This window comes from Centropristis striata, chromosome 3 (genome assembly GCF_030273125.1).
Source record: "Centropristis striata isolate RG_2023a ecotype Rhode Island chromosome 3, C.striata_1.0, whole genome shotgun sequence".
In the NCBI taxonomy this organism is placed as follows: domain Eukaryota; kingdom Metazoa; phylum Chordata; class Actinopteri; order Perciformes; family Serranidae; genus Centropristis; species Centropristis striata.
Window position 1 is genome coordinate 5712575 of NC_081519.1, and position 13657 is coordinate 5726231.

General features: G+C 36.5%; 1 protein-coding gene across 1 annotated transcript in view; it reads left to right on the forward strand.

Annotated features, from left to right (window-relative positions):
* Positions 1–13657, forward strand: part of ca16b (carbonic anhydrase XVI b) — a 139542-nt gene that overhangs the window by 43867 nt on the left and 82018 nt on the right. The gene's annotated exons all lie outside the window — the stretch shown is intronic.

Genomic DNA, 13657 nt, shown 5'->3' on the forward strand with positions numbered 1-13657 from the left:
ATGAGATGTTTTATAATACATTACAGCATCATAACAATACCATCATGCTCACTTAAATTACAAAAATAGATGTTTAAATATACCCTAGAGCTGAAAATATAATTGTCGTTGCCATGTATGTTTTTCCACAAGTTATGCAATATTTTTGGCTTGAATGCAATTACTCTTTCATCCTTTTTTCATCACTACAGTCCGGTAATTTGATATGAATCTTTAGTAGTGGCTTTGCATGAGATTGGAGATGTTGAACTCGTTTGTGTGGAGGACATCTTTTGACACGGTGAATGCACCAAAATAATGAACAAAAATGTCTGCTTTGAGCAATACAATTTCTGTAGCCAACATTCAGTGTTTGAATTGAGAGTTCTAGACAATTTGATCAGATTTAATCCACAGCTAAGGGTCCTGATTCACCAAGTTTGCTTCAAAGAACTGGTGCAAACAAAGGCTGACTGATCCGTTTGTGTCACCTCATGCCTCATCTTTAAAAAGTGGTACTCATTGCACAAAAATATTTTTTTCAATTTTTTTCCCATTTGCTGATACTGAATTTGAATCTCAAATTAAATAGAAGTGAATAATTTGAATCATAAATGAAATAATTCAAATTTGTTAACGACAAAACAGAGTTCAAACGTTTAAACATGATAATTGGGCTCTACTTAGTGGATGACATGCACTTGAAGAGACTAAATACTTGAAGCACTTAAACCATCCAATTCTTGCATCAACAGAAAGGGCTGTAGCCCACAAATGCTCATTTCCATACAAAATAAAAATGGACCTTCTGTGGTCTTACTTGTTTTTACTCTGGAAAATAAGCTGAGAAAACCTGAAATGGGGGGAAAAATGTTCATAATCAGGGGTATGATGTATGAGCTGTCTGTTCACTGTTACTCCTCGTTGATTAAAATTTAAAGGGTAACAGTGGACTGGGAGGAATGATAAAACAGGGAGCAGCCACAGTAAACTGGTTAGCCTCGCTGCTTAATATCAGAGCACAGTGGTGCAAGATCATAGAAAACATAAAATCTACAACTAGGAAATGGAAATGCAATAGTATTTGCAGCTTTTAAACATTTTGCCTTTAAGTAGGAGGAGTGGATACTCAGTTGGACAAACTCACCTTAATATTGCTGTTTGATCTGGGCTTCATGAAGTCCCATCCCTTTTTTTTTTAAGTTCGGCTTTTTGCCTCCTACTATTACCTGATGTTATTTATTTTTTAGAGTGAGTTGTATACCTGTCAGCAGAGAGATCACATACTCTAGCAGTGCTTATACAGTACTGTGCAAAAGTCCTAGGCAGATGTGAAAAAAATGCCTTGAAGAATCTATGTTGCTTTGAAGGCAAAGGGTTATCCCACCAAATATTGATTTGATTTAGATTTTTCTTCTGTTCACTCACTTTGCATTTTAATTGATAAAAATACTATTAACTATTCACATTTCTATCGCATTCTTATTTTACAGCGTTTTCCATACCTGCCTAAAACCTTTGCACTGTATTATATATCCACTAACTACTAACTATTAAGCAAATACAACCCCAACACCAAAAAACCTGCAATGCTGTTTAAAATGTGAATAAAAACATAATGCATCAAATTGTATTAGTGTATATATACAATACTAAAAACCAAAAGTTTATCACTATAAATATAACACTTATAACACAGTTTTCGCTCAAACTTTTCTGTAATCAGACTTGTACAAGGAACTTTCAACTGGTTCTTAAATACTTTTTAGTAAATACTGATACCTGAGCTAACAAGACCATAATAATTATTATTGGCTATTGAATAGAATTACATTACAGCATCATAACAATACCATCATGCTCACTTAAATTACATAAATAGATGTTTAAATATACCCTAGAGCTGAAAATATAATTGTCGTTTCCTGTCTAAAATGTGAATAAAAACATAAGGCATCAAATTGTATAAGTATATAATTCTAAAAACCAAAAGTTTATCACTTTAAATATAACACTTATAACACAGTTTTCGGTTGAATATGTGTTGCAACGATAATCCAAACTTTTCTGCTAATCAGACTTGTACAAGGAACTTTCAACTGGTTCTTAAATACTTTTTAGTATATACTGATACCTGAGATAACAAGACCATAATAATAATTATTGACTATTTCTCTAGTTTTTCTTAATGATACCCCTGTGCATTGGGTCAAAATCTGATGTCATCAGTTGAAATCATGCAGTTTCTCCAAAACCTGATATGAGATGTTTTATAATAACAGCCTGGTGCTCATGGAAACACTCGGTTTGCATTAACAAAATAACCATATTGTTACTCTCGTGTGCTGAGTGTTGCGACTCACAAAGTGGACTCTAATCACTCAGACTCGCACCTGTTTTCCTCTTTGCTTTGAAAAGTTGATATCGGACTTAAGTTAATTGTTCTGTGGACATTTCGTGTGCGGAGAGATCCGGCAGTCTACAGCTGTTTGATCTGACGGAGCGAGCTGTCCACCTGCTGCCTCTTCTGCAATCACCTGCCTCGCCTGTCGCAGAACAGCAGCTGTGCTGTGAGTCAGAACAGACAAACAGGGACATGATGAGAGTGAAGCTGCACCCATCTCGTCTTTCTCCTGCACGCTACATATGTTAGTTGTATAACACCCATTGTGTTCAAGAATAGAGGTGTGCAGCTCACAATGAGTCTAAACGGCCCGAGGGTATTGACTTATTCCGACTGTGAGGGGGCCTGTGCTCATGTACATACTGAGGAGTAGTTATGATTCACAGTATTGGAGGTAGTGATCATGTTTGCATAATTTTCTTTCTAATTAAAAAAAATATATTGAGAAGAATATGTTGTATTTTTTCACGAAAACCCCAACCAAACAATTTTTCTTAAGTCTGTAGGATACAATTTGTCATCTGGGACATCTCTTCGCACCACAACACTTGAAACACATTTTAAATTTGACAAATATTGCACCTCCTGAGATTTGCATATTACTTTCGTCCATGTTGTGTTTTCTATAAAACTTTAATTAATTGTGCAGCCCTAGTTGCAATGCATACTGACGATTTTGTCATATTTTGCTTTTTCCTTTCATACAAGCACAACTCTGTAGCAACAGGAACTGCATAGATAATGCAAGTCAATGAGAATAAATGTTACATTGTTATATTTCTGTGTAATTTATTGTGTGGATCTCAAGAGATCCCGACAGAAACAAGTTTCTGAAACATTGTTAGGCATGCTGGCTCCTTGCCATATTGAAGGGGAAACTGTTAAAAGTTTTTGAAATGTAGGGGAAGCTCTTCCTCATGGGGACAGAATGTATTTCTGTCCCTCTTTTTCTTCACACAAGGGCCTGGAGATTATTTTTACAGACTAGGGGATGTTGTACTTATGCAGCAGCCAACACCCAAGAACAGGAAGCCACAGTTTCTATGAAAGTCCACGAGATGGAAGCAGATAGCGCCAAGGGAAAACAATATTTTGGCTGGAGCTCATTCTGGTGGCCAATTAGACCCCAATGCCTGTATGATTTACCACTTCCTGTACCTGCTTTTATGTGTTTGGGGCTGCTGTGTGGAACACAATGACCCCTGATTAAAGATTGAGCTCAGGCTCTGAGACGGCCGTGGCGCCATCCTTATCAGATGCCTACTTCTCAGAACTCAGCACGACCACCTGAAATCAATGATTTGCCACACTCGCATAGTCGGAGAAAGTGAGACTTTTTAAACTTAAAAATATATAATAATATGTTATAATATCATTTATATATATATATATATAACATTTTTTTTATTCAGAGATCAGTATTTCTAGTTCTTCTTTTACTTTGAAGAGCACGGTTTTCCCAAAGGTCTTATATAGGCGCCTAAACAGCTACTTAATATTTAATCATTTTGCAATGTTTGATGCGTAAGCGTGTCTGAGATATCAAAGATTGCTTGCCACTACTGATTTGTAAAGGGCAGGCATGAATAACTTACTTGAAAATGTACAGAGTGTTTAAGGGTTTGAAGTCAGTGGCTAAATCTGAAGGGCCTTTTGTCTTTCACTGGGACACATTGTATATGCGGATGGATTGTTTGTCTTTTCCTCCACCCTCTCCTGTAGACATGGGCTGGAAGGGAAGCCCGGATCTTGACTGGCCGGGTGGAGTGAGGGGTATGAGGTCATACTGTTAATTGCATAATGAAACATGTCTGGCTTAAGATAACGCCTCAAAGAACTTGTTATGTAAGCTACGAACTGACTGAAATTTGATGAAAATGTGCAGTCAGACAGTATTCGGACAGCGGCATGTTTGTCATTGTTCAGGCTAAGTTTTAAGCACATTGGGTTTAAAACTTAACAATTACTATCAGATCTAAGTGCTGACTTTTCAGTTGTGAGAATGTATCGGACTTGGTAGCCCTTTTGTGCGAGTAATCCATCAGTTTAGGGTCAGTGGAGTACAACAATAGTCCTAAATGAACAGACTGACAACCTTTTTTTTTATGGGAAAACTGTAGAGCGCTCTTGACTGGCCAAGTCATTTGACCCCAGTCCAAATGAGCATGCATTACACTTGCTGGTGACCAGACTGGAGGCAAAAAAGCGACTGAAACAAGGGAGAAGTGAAGATGGCTGTAGTGGAAGTCTGTCAGAGAATCACCAGGGAGAGTCTGCGGATGTCTACGGCTTGTAGATTTTAGTCGTTGATTTAATGCAGAAGGATTTAGAACCAAATGTCATAAATTTGGTTTATTTTAGCATCTAATTATGTCCTGTCCTCTTACATTCATGGGAACTGTTCATATATAATTCTAAATATCATCTGATATGATTTTTTTTTTTTTTTTTTAAACTGTTAACCTTTGTAGTCATTCCTTCATTCTAAGTCCACTGGGTAAAATACAGAAAATGTGTGATTTAGTACATGTATTTCTGGATAAAAATCTCCCTTCTGAGCTTCTCCCTTACTGAAACTAACCCAATAAAAATAAAAGCACTGATCTGTGGTTCTTTTCAAGTCGTGGGAATTATTTACAATACATACGGCATATTCTCATTTTCCTCAGGTGTCTTACCATATCTGCTTCCATTTTATCGTGTCCTTTGGAGAGACTTGTGTAATTTCTCTGACCCTCATAGAAACCAAATGAATCAACACTGACTCCTTCTTTTTGTTTGACAGACAGGCAAAGTCTCCAGATTAGATTGTTTAACTTGAGTCGCACACCCACACTATCTTTTCATTGCAAACTGGCAACTCAAAAGCTTCTCACTTCAAGGTAAAAAAAAAAGACATTTCACTGCTGTGTACTTGCTGGTGCCTGTCAGTTTGTGTCAGTCCGTCTAACATATCAGAGGCAGACGATGATACTCTAGAACAAAGCGGAATACAGAGTACTTTATTTTTGTCACCTTTTGTCCTCTTTTTAGCATCTACAGCTGTTAGGTTTTGCATTAACAGCTTTTTTTTAGTTAATAACCACAGTAAACATGATGTTGAACTAGGGGTGTGCCATGTCGTATCGTTCCCGATAATATCGTTTTTTTTTTTATGGTTAACAAAAATGCATATCATGATATTGGCAACATTCCTAGTCCTTGATGTAGTGGCGTAAGGCTAACAATTAAAGTTGTTTTAATCACAAAAAGCTACTTACTCTCTGTTGCTAAACACATGCACCTTTCAAAATAAGAGCACAGTGTGTTAACAGAATCCACCACAGAACTTAGAAGACTTTCAAAATAAGATGCCTTAAAAAAATATACAAGAACCTTTATTCTCCTTTACAAAATGTCATTAAAACCCTAAATGGTTATTTTTATCATTTGCTCATACTAATTTCAGAGTAATTTCTTTTGTATTTGGCAACTGTTGAGATTTGCACTTCACACTACATTTTACATTCTTATTTATTTATACAGACTAAGTCTTTATCTTTTTAAGTATTTCGTAATATCGTCAAGAATATCCTTATCGCAAAAATAGCCTGAAATATCGTGATATTCTTTTAGGACCATATCGCCCAGCCCTATGTTGAACCATATGTCAAGGTAATAAGGGTCAAACCCTTTTTGAAATCTGTTTTACTCCAAGCAAGGATCTCTTTCCCCACAAACTCATTGTTTGGCTTGTGAACTTGCTTTCGCTGAGCCTCTCCCCACCATAACTCCGCGTTATGGCCTCATCACACTCTAGGTTGTGATTATTAACTTCGCTGGAGATTAGACATTTAACCTCCTCTCTTTCTTTACAACATTTGGCTTCAGTCCTGCTAATTGGCCATTAGATTGCCATGAAATGCTGGAGCGAAACTGCAAGAAGTGGAAAAGATTTTTTTCTTGACACTGGTTTGCTTTATCGCCTCCATTGAGATGACCACTCTGATCTGTCTGATCCTTTGTGGTTGAGTCGCGGGAGCTTGTACCAATTTCTGGAAAGCAAACTCTTTTGTAGAGGGCAAAGCTTTTGAAAAAAGTTGAGTTAAATCCGAAGCGCTCTGTGTCTAATGTAGTGGCAGAAAGTGTGTTTGTGCTTGAAGATTGTTGCTGTACAAGAAATGAATTTGGCCATCAACCTCCGTGGCAGGCAGGCAGGCAGGCAGGCAGGCAAGCGGGCAGCAGCACAGTGCAGCTATTGGTTTAGTCTGCTGGAAGCAAAGTGGCGGCTCGGGCTACACATGTAGAAGATGATAGATGAATGCAGATCTTCCAGACTAATAAAGCAGATTAATATCCAAGTGAAGTGCCACTTCGGACCACCCCAGGAAGCAGTGTGAGGCCTGGAAATCTGACTCGTGATTTAAACTGAAAGAACAGATTCATTTAAGAAAACTTGTGCCTTATCATATCAGTCATCACCAAAATCTAAACTAACTCGCTCCCTGTTATATAAGAACCAATTGGAACTTATGTAACATGGGTCAGTAAATGACCTCGCAGCATCAGCAGAAGGGAGTGCAACTTCAAAATGACTCTTGTGAAGTTTCGTTTTGATGCTTGAGATAGCAGAGGATTATTGATGATCCATTGGATCTGATGATTCATTGCATCTTGTCTGCTTTTTATGTCACTTTGGCTTCAGTATTACACTCAGGGTGAAAGTAGTTACCTTATCTGAACCCTTCTGCCAGCTATCTCCCAGAACAGCTAGACCTTTAATCACCTGTCACAGCTGGTGTCTGCTGTATCTCCAAGAGCGCTGATACTGTAGTGGTTCTGGATACAATGATGAGAAGTTATAATCACTGTAGGGAGGCTAGTATTCATCATATTTATCAGATTCTATAATGCTGCTAAAGGTCTACAAAGGAAGGAGGTTGAAGAGTTTGACAGATAAAAGGATACTGTTTGGAAATAAATAGCATGTGGAGAACATTTTCTTCTCCAATTAAAATCTTGAATGGATGAATTCTTCAGTTATCAGTAAAGCTTTCAACGTCATTGTTTTCATAAAAATGTGTGGGTAATTTTCAGGGTTTTTTTTTTTTTTTTTTTTTTTTAGATAAGAACAACTCTATAGCTCTATTCAATATCTGGTGCCATTTCTGGTCAATAACCAATGGCCATGCAGATTCTGCTTCATTAATACCGTGTGGAGGCAGATATGTTGGTCCAGATGTGGGAGCAGCTCTGCTGTAACAGCCTGTGCTGTCCCACAGCTGTTTACATCCCGGCTGACTGATTCAAAGATTCATGTGCTATTGGAAAACAATTACTCCTTGCTACACATCTTGATTTCTTAATATTATTATATTATGTTTTTTTTTGTAAAGCTCATTATATTTTTGTTTGTCAAAACCAATGAATTTGAGTAAGCAACAATTTCAGATTTTCTTCTTATCAATACTGTAGTCAGGACTTGCAGTTGTTTATTGTTGTTTATTGTTTATTGTTTATTTAATGGATCCCCATTAGCTGACGCCTTGGCAACTGCTAGTCTTCCTGGGGTCCCTAAAAAGACATACAAACAACATAAACAAAAACAGTACATACAAGAAAAACAATAACAAACTCAATTAATACATACATGCAATACTGTTAAAAAATTCTACATTCATATTTACCTGACAAATGTTATACTGCAAAAATCATTCATTCAGATGTCTATAGTGTCCATATCAGCTGTATACACTTGTAATTTGTCATTTCATTAGAGAACATTTAAAAGGAAGAATCATCCGGCTACAGATATAGCAGAGTAAAATAAATAAAATAAGAAAACAAAATAAATCGCAACATATTAGTAATCATTCATAAAATTTAAATTAATAAATTAACTTTTTCATACTCCGAAAATTTTAAGATGCAAATGAAACGTGAAAACAACAAATGTCAAACCCAAAGTAAATCTATACTGGGAAGCCTTTTATTATAATAACTAATGAAACATTTTAGATGGATATGAAAGTGAAATGCATTTGCTGTCCGTTAGTGGTGATCCCGAATAGTCGATCATTTGAAGATTCGTCCGATTGGACTGTCAATCTCAGTCGGATCATTGCCGTTGGGGAGAATGTGGTTATGGAAGAATGGATCATTTCATTGAGACTATATGATACTGCTGAATGTCTCATATAATACAATTAAAGAAAACATCTATTGACCAGAGCACCCACAAAAACATGACAAGTAACGGTTGTCACATTATACTCCTACTGGTACTCCAGCTAAATTACATAAATTGGTAGCAGTAAGTGTAGGCAGGAAATGGGGACTCTAGTCCATTGTCTCTGGGACTGTGCTAAAATAAGTGGGTTCTGCGGGGAAATTAATAATGCTGTCAGTGAGATTTTATCTCTAAAGCCAGGCTCAGGCAACAGGAGTTTAAAATCCCAACAGACTTTGAAATCAGGTTGCATCACGCACATAAGGAGAATCTTCTCAAATAATCTTCTCTGTAATAAAATGCACACAGTACAAGATTTGTGCATCACACACTACAGAATATTATTTGAATTATCCAGAAGGAGCAACCAACCACCTCACGTGATCTCATGAGGAAGCAGATGTAGATAAACGGACACGGACACGGTGCAACAACTTGCAGTAATAATGCACAAAGGGTAATGTGAGAAAAAAACAAAAGAAGGCTTAGCAGGGCTGGATGAGAAAAGGGTTTGGCAGGCGCTGTCAACACGGGTTGTCTATTCTTCAGCATGAACTAGAGGTGAGAGTTTAACTGTCAGTATCTGTCAACAGTGTGCTAGCAGCTAACATTAGCCTCAAGGGCTAGAATGTTAACCGTCCCCTAATCAGGCTTTTCTCTCTTGGCTATTGTGGTTCCACAAATTTCCAACAATATCATGTAGATTTTAAATCCTAAATGTCGAACATGTTGGAACCAAGGTTATAATAGTTTTGGATTTTTCATTAGTTTTAGTTTTAATTTAGTTGTGAATTTTTGTTTTCAAATTCAGTTAGTTTTAATTAGTTTTTAGAGTGAGTTTGCTAGTTTTTATTTGTTTTTATGTTTTGAAAATGCTTAGTTTTAAGTTTTTATTAGTTTTAGTGTTAGTTTTAGTTTTTTTGTAATGGTCTATGTGTTGGGTGAGAGATTCAAAGAGGTCATAATAAATTTAGCCTTTATTTCCTTTGGTTTATCCATCTCAGCCCCAATACGGTTATTAACTCTTACAGTTCCAGGTGATTTGAATTTTGGTTCAAATGTAGACATCCCAGTCTCAGTAAACATATTTACCATGTGTTCCTATAATGTTCAAATAGAAACACTGGATTATGTATGAAAAAAGTTGACAAAGACGAAGGACATTTTCACTTTTATTTTAGTTAGTTTTAGTTAGTTTTGTAACCACACAATACAGTTTCAGTTAGTTATCGTTTCTTTTAAAAATTTCAGTTAACGAAAATGTTTTTTCAATTCTAGTTTTCGTTATTTCGTTAGTTTTCGTTAACTATAATAACCTTGGTTGGAACATTTTAGGAGTGGCCCCAATGAGGCTGTGAACAGATCGGGAGTTTAAAGACTTCACCTGTAATCTGCTCACATTACCAGATCACCTGGACTGATTATCGGTACTGAACAGACCAAATTTCTCCACCGATTGTCATGAGGTGTGAATCAGGGTGGAAGCATCCGGAAACTCCTGTAGTCTGAGCCCATCTTAAAGTTACCCATTAACTCCAAGGTTTTATTTTGTGAGTCTTTCCCAGGTGCCGCATACATACAAAGAAGTAAACAAACCGTTTGTGATTTGTGCTTAGCAACATGTTTAATGGAAAAATGTTAACAGACCTTGAATAGGTCAATGCCTGCTGTCATTCAATGGAAAAAAACAACAACCTATCCTTAAGGGGTAAACAGGACCTTTTTTCAGGGACGATAAATAGAAAATGCTGATTTGAATGATGTGCTTGCCTTGGTAGAAGAGAGGCAGGATGAAAAGGGGGAATGTAGGAGGAAATGGTCTTAAATGGGTCAGAAGGGTAGTTTAAATGTCATGCACTACCATTAAACAAGCACAGTTTGTCTCTGTTGTTATTTTTATAAACTATACTATATGATTTATATGTGTATATTTATTTTTATTTTATTTTGCTTTGCTCATGGCAGGAGGAAAGGGGTGCACAGTGCATTAGTGATTTGTACTTATTATGCTTAAAATATGCTATAACAAGGCCATGAGTTATGAATATTGTCCCCACTAAGTAGAAACCAATAAACAGAGTTTAAAAAAAGTTCATAAAATGTTTTATCTGGACTGGAGGGAGAAATATATCAACTGCCCATTTTTACTGCTATGTATTTCTTGCCAGACTTTCATTACTAACCCTGCCCTGTCCTTTTACTTGTGATCCCAATTAATTATTGGATTCAGCAGTTATAAATCGCTTGCCACATTCAAAAAAATCGCTTCTCGCATCACAATGTCATACACATCAATAATGTCTGTAAATGTAAATAAGGTGAATTAATGATTTAATCCAAGCTACTCCTTATGACACCTTTCTTCATCAGTCATGTGAATTTTGTGATCAATTATTGATTGCATTTTTTGCTGCTGCACTGTTTAATTATTGTAATGAGGCTCATTGGTATTTGGGGTGAAGACCACCCTTGAGGACTGGTGAGACATGCTTTAATGCAAAGCACACACTGCATTCAATTCGCTACACATTCAATGAAAATTATAATTTGTTGCTATATATATAAAATAAATTGTTTGAATGACATTTAACCTCTCGGTTGGTGGTGGGGGACCGGGCATGCTCAGCCGTAAACAAAAGGTCAACAGTAGAAGCTGGAAACCTGGAGATAAATTTGAGATGCAGCACTGTGTGTCAAGTTGTTCATGTCATAAATCAGAAATAAATATAAATTCGTGAATTAATGACCTAAATAATTAAAAAAAACAAACTGTGAATGTTTCATAAGGCCTTGGTGTATGGATATAAAGGCCATTCCCATGCTCACTTATGTCTCAGCTTATAAAAAATGCTTACAATATGCTACACTGAAAAAAATGTTTGTAGAAATTACAGTAAAAAACTGTCAAATTGCATCAGAAATAGGTTGTAAAATTTATAAAATAAAAAAACATTGTACATCACCGTAGTAGATACTTTTAATTACTGTAAATCAAAGAATAGTACAAAACTTTAAATTCTACCGCCATAAACTGTAGAAAACACACAGTTTTGCTGTAAAAATATAAAATTTTCATGTAAAGTGAATGGAGAAATACCATGATGAAACAATTATCCTAAAAGTAATGGGAATATTCAGTATAAATTACAGTTTTTGCTGATATTTACATACGCTCACTGTATTTTTTTACGGTGATGTTCTGGCAACCACAGCTGCCGGTATTTTACCGTAAATTAAACAGATTTTTTTTTACAGTGTAACATGACTTCAATGGTACCAATAGAATTTAGGTCTTCTAACCTTTTTTTTGGTTGTCTGTCTGTTTTCGCCGTGTGGCTTTGTACTGGTGTATCGTTGTTTTCATTTTTTGTTGTTGTGGTTATCCTTTATATTATTCTTTGTATGTTATTTGTGTGTACATTGTCTAATTTGTAAATATGTTCCTGAGTCTTTGTTGTCTAGAATTGTGTTTTAGCGTTTTGTTTTCATATTGTGGCTCCTAATAAGTAATCCACTGTTCTTTTCTTTGTTTCTTCGTTAATAAAAATAATAAAAAAAAGAAAAAGAAAAAGAAAACCATGGAAAATGGCTAGATATCAGCTCTTAAAATACAGTCTTATGAGCTATTTGAGCTATTTTTGTTGTTATTATCATTCTATTTGTCCAAACAAATGTACCTTCAGTTGTACCAGGTATTAAAATGAACAAGAAATTGAAAAAAAAAAAAAAGAATTTAGGTCTTCTATATCCGCTGCAGCCTCTCGAAGACAGCTTGTCGGTCAGGCCCGCTGGCAAGCTGCCAGATCGTTATCAGGTTAATTAGAAACAATCTTCAAGAAACACTGCTTATCCTACTTGTTGGGGCTGAATTATTTTTGCACTCAATTCCATTCTCGGCTGACCAAATATGATCATTTTTCTTAACTTTCTCATTGTTGTGCCGGCGTCTCTACAATAAAGCGAAAGGAACACAAAGAGATTATTTTTGGTGCGCTTACGTGCTCGCTACTCGCCTCTGCCTCTTTGTTCACGACAGAACTGACAAGGTCAAATAAACGCACCTTTAATTTGGTGAAGTGTAACTGAAGACTCACTCATGCGTCACCCTCCGTGTCCCCCGCGGTGACCCCAGATGCCTTTTTTCATTCTCGCAAACTGCGCTGATATATTGAGTACCTGTTCCTTCAGATCTTCTCTGAAAAGTGGATGTTAGACAATGTTGAGAAAAAGCTTTCAAAAGCACCGGAGCAGACTCTGCAATTATATTCACATTTTATAATTTCTGGGTAAAAATGATCCACTGTTCTTCATCACATATTCCCTCACTTGTCTTTGAAGCCTACCGACGCCCACTAAGGGCATTATAGTTTTTTACCTTCATGGTTCACTGATAATTGAGTCGTCTTATGCAGACCGGCCAGTAAAGGAATCTGACAAGAAACTGCTTTGAAAGTACAGTTCCCTATGAATACAAAATCACACGTACAGGATATAGAGGGCTAATTTTAGCAATTGATGATTTTTCATTTACCTGAAAGTTTCCACTACGTGTCTTGATAAGCCTTCCTTGGGCATGTTAACTTCTCAGAGTAACAATTTTTATCAATAAAAATAGATTTCACGTGTTGAACTGTACAGTAACGACGGCAATAAAACACCCCGTCCTCGGTTCAACTGTTGTTTGGTCACATATTTCACTCTGGTGTAACCGTTTGTAGTTTTGGCAGCACGACCTCATTTAGACTCGGGAACAGCCAGTCAACAAAATTGCCGCCCCAAATTTGCCAGGATGATTTCCCTCACTTTGATTGTAGTTGCACGCAATCTCTTCTTGTCGTACATGTTAAAATGAAACCCAGAAGCCCACACTGCATAGGAAATAAAAGTGTTAGACTGAGCCCCTCTCTGGGTATTAATAAATCCAAGAAAATTATTAAACTATGAGCTAGTGACTGAATTTGTGAATCATATCCATCCCTGGTCGCTTGTTATACCTGGTCCTGTATTTCTATTGTTAAACGCTCACAATCAGCATAGTTCAAGGGACTGAGTCTGCTCTCTTCTTC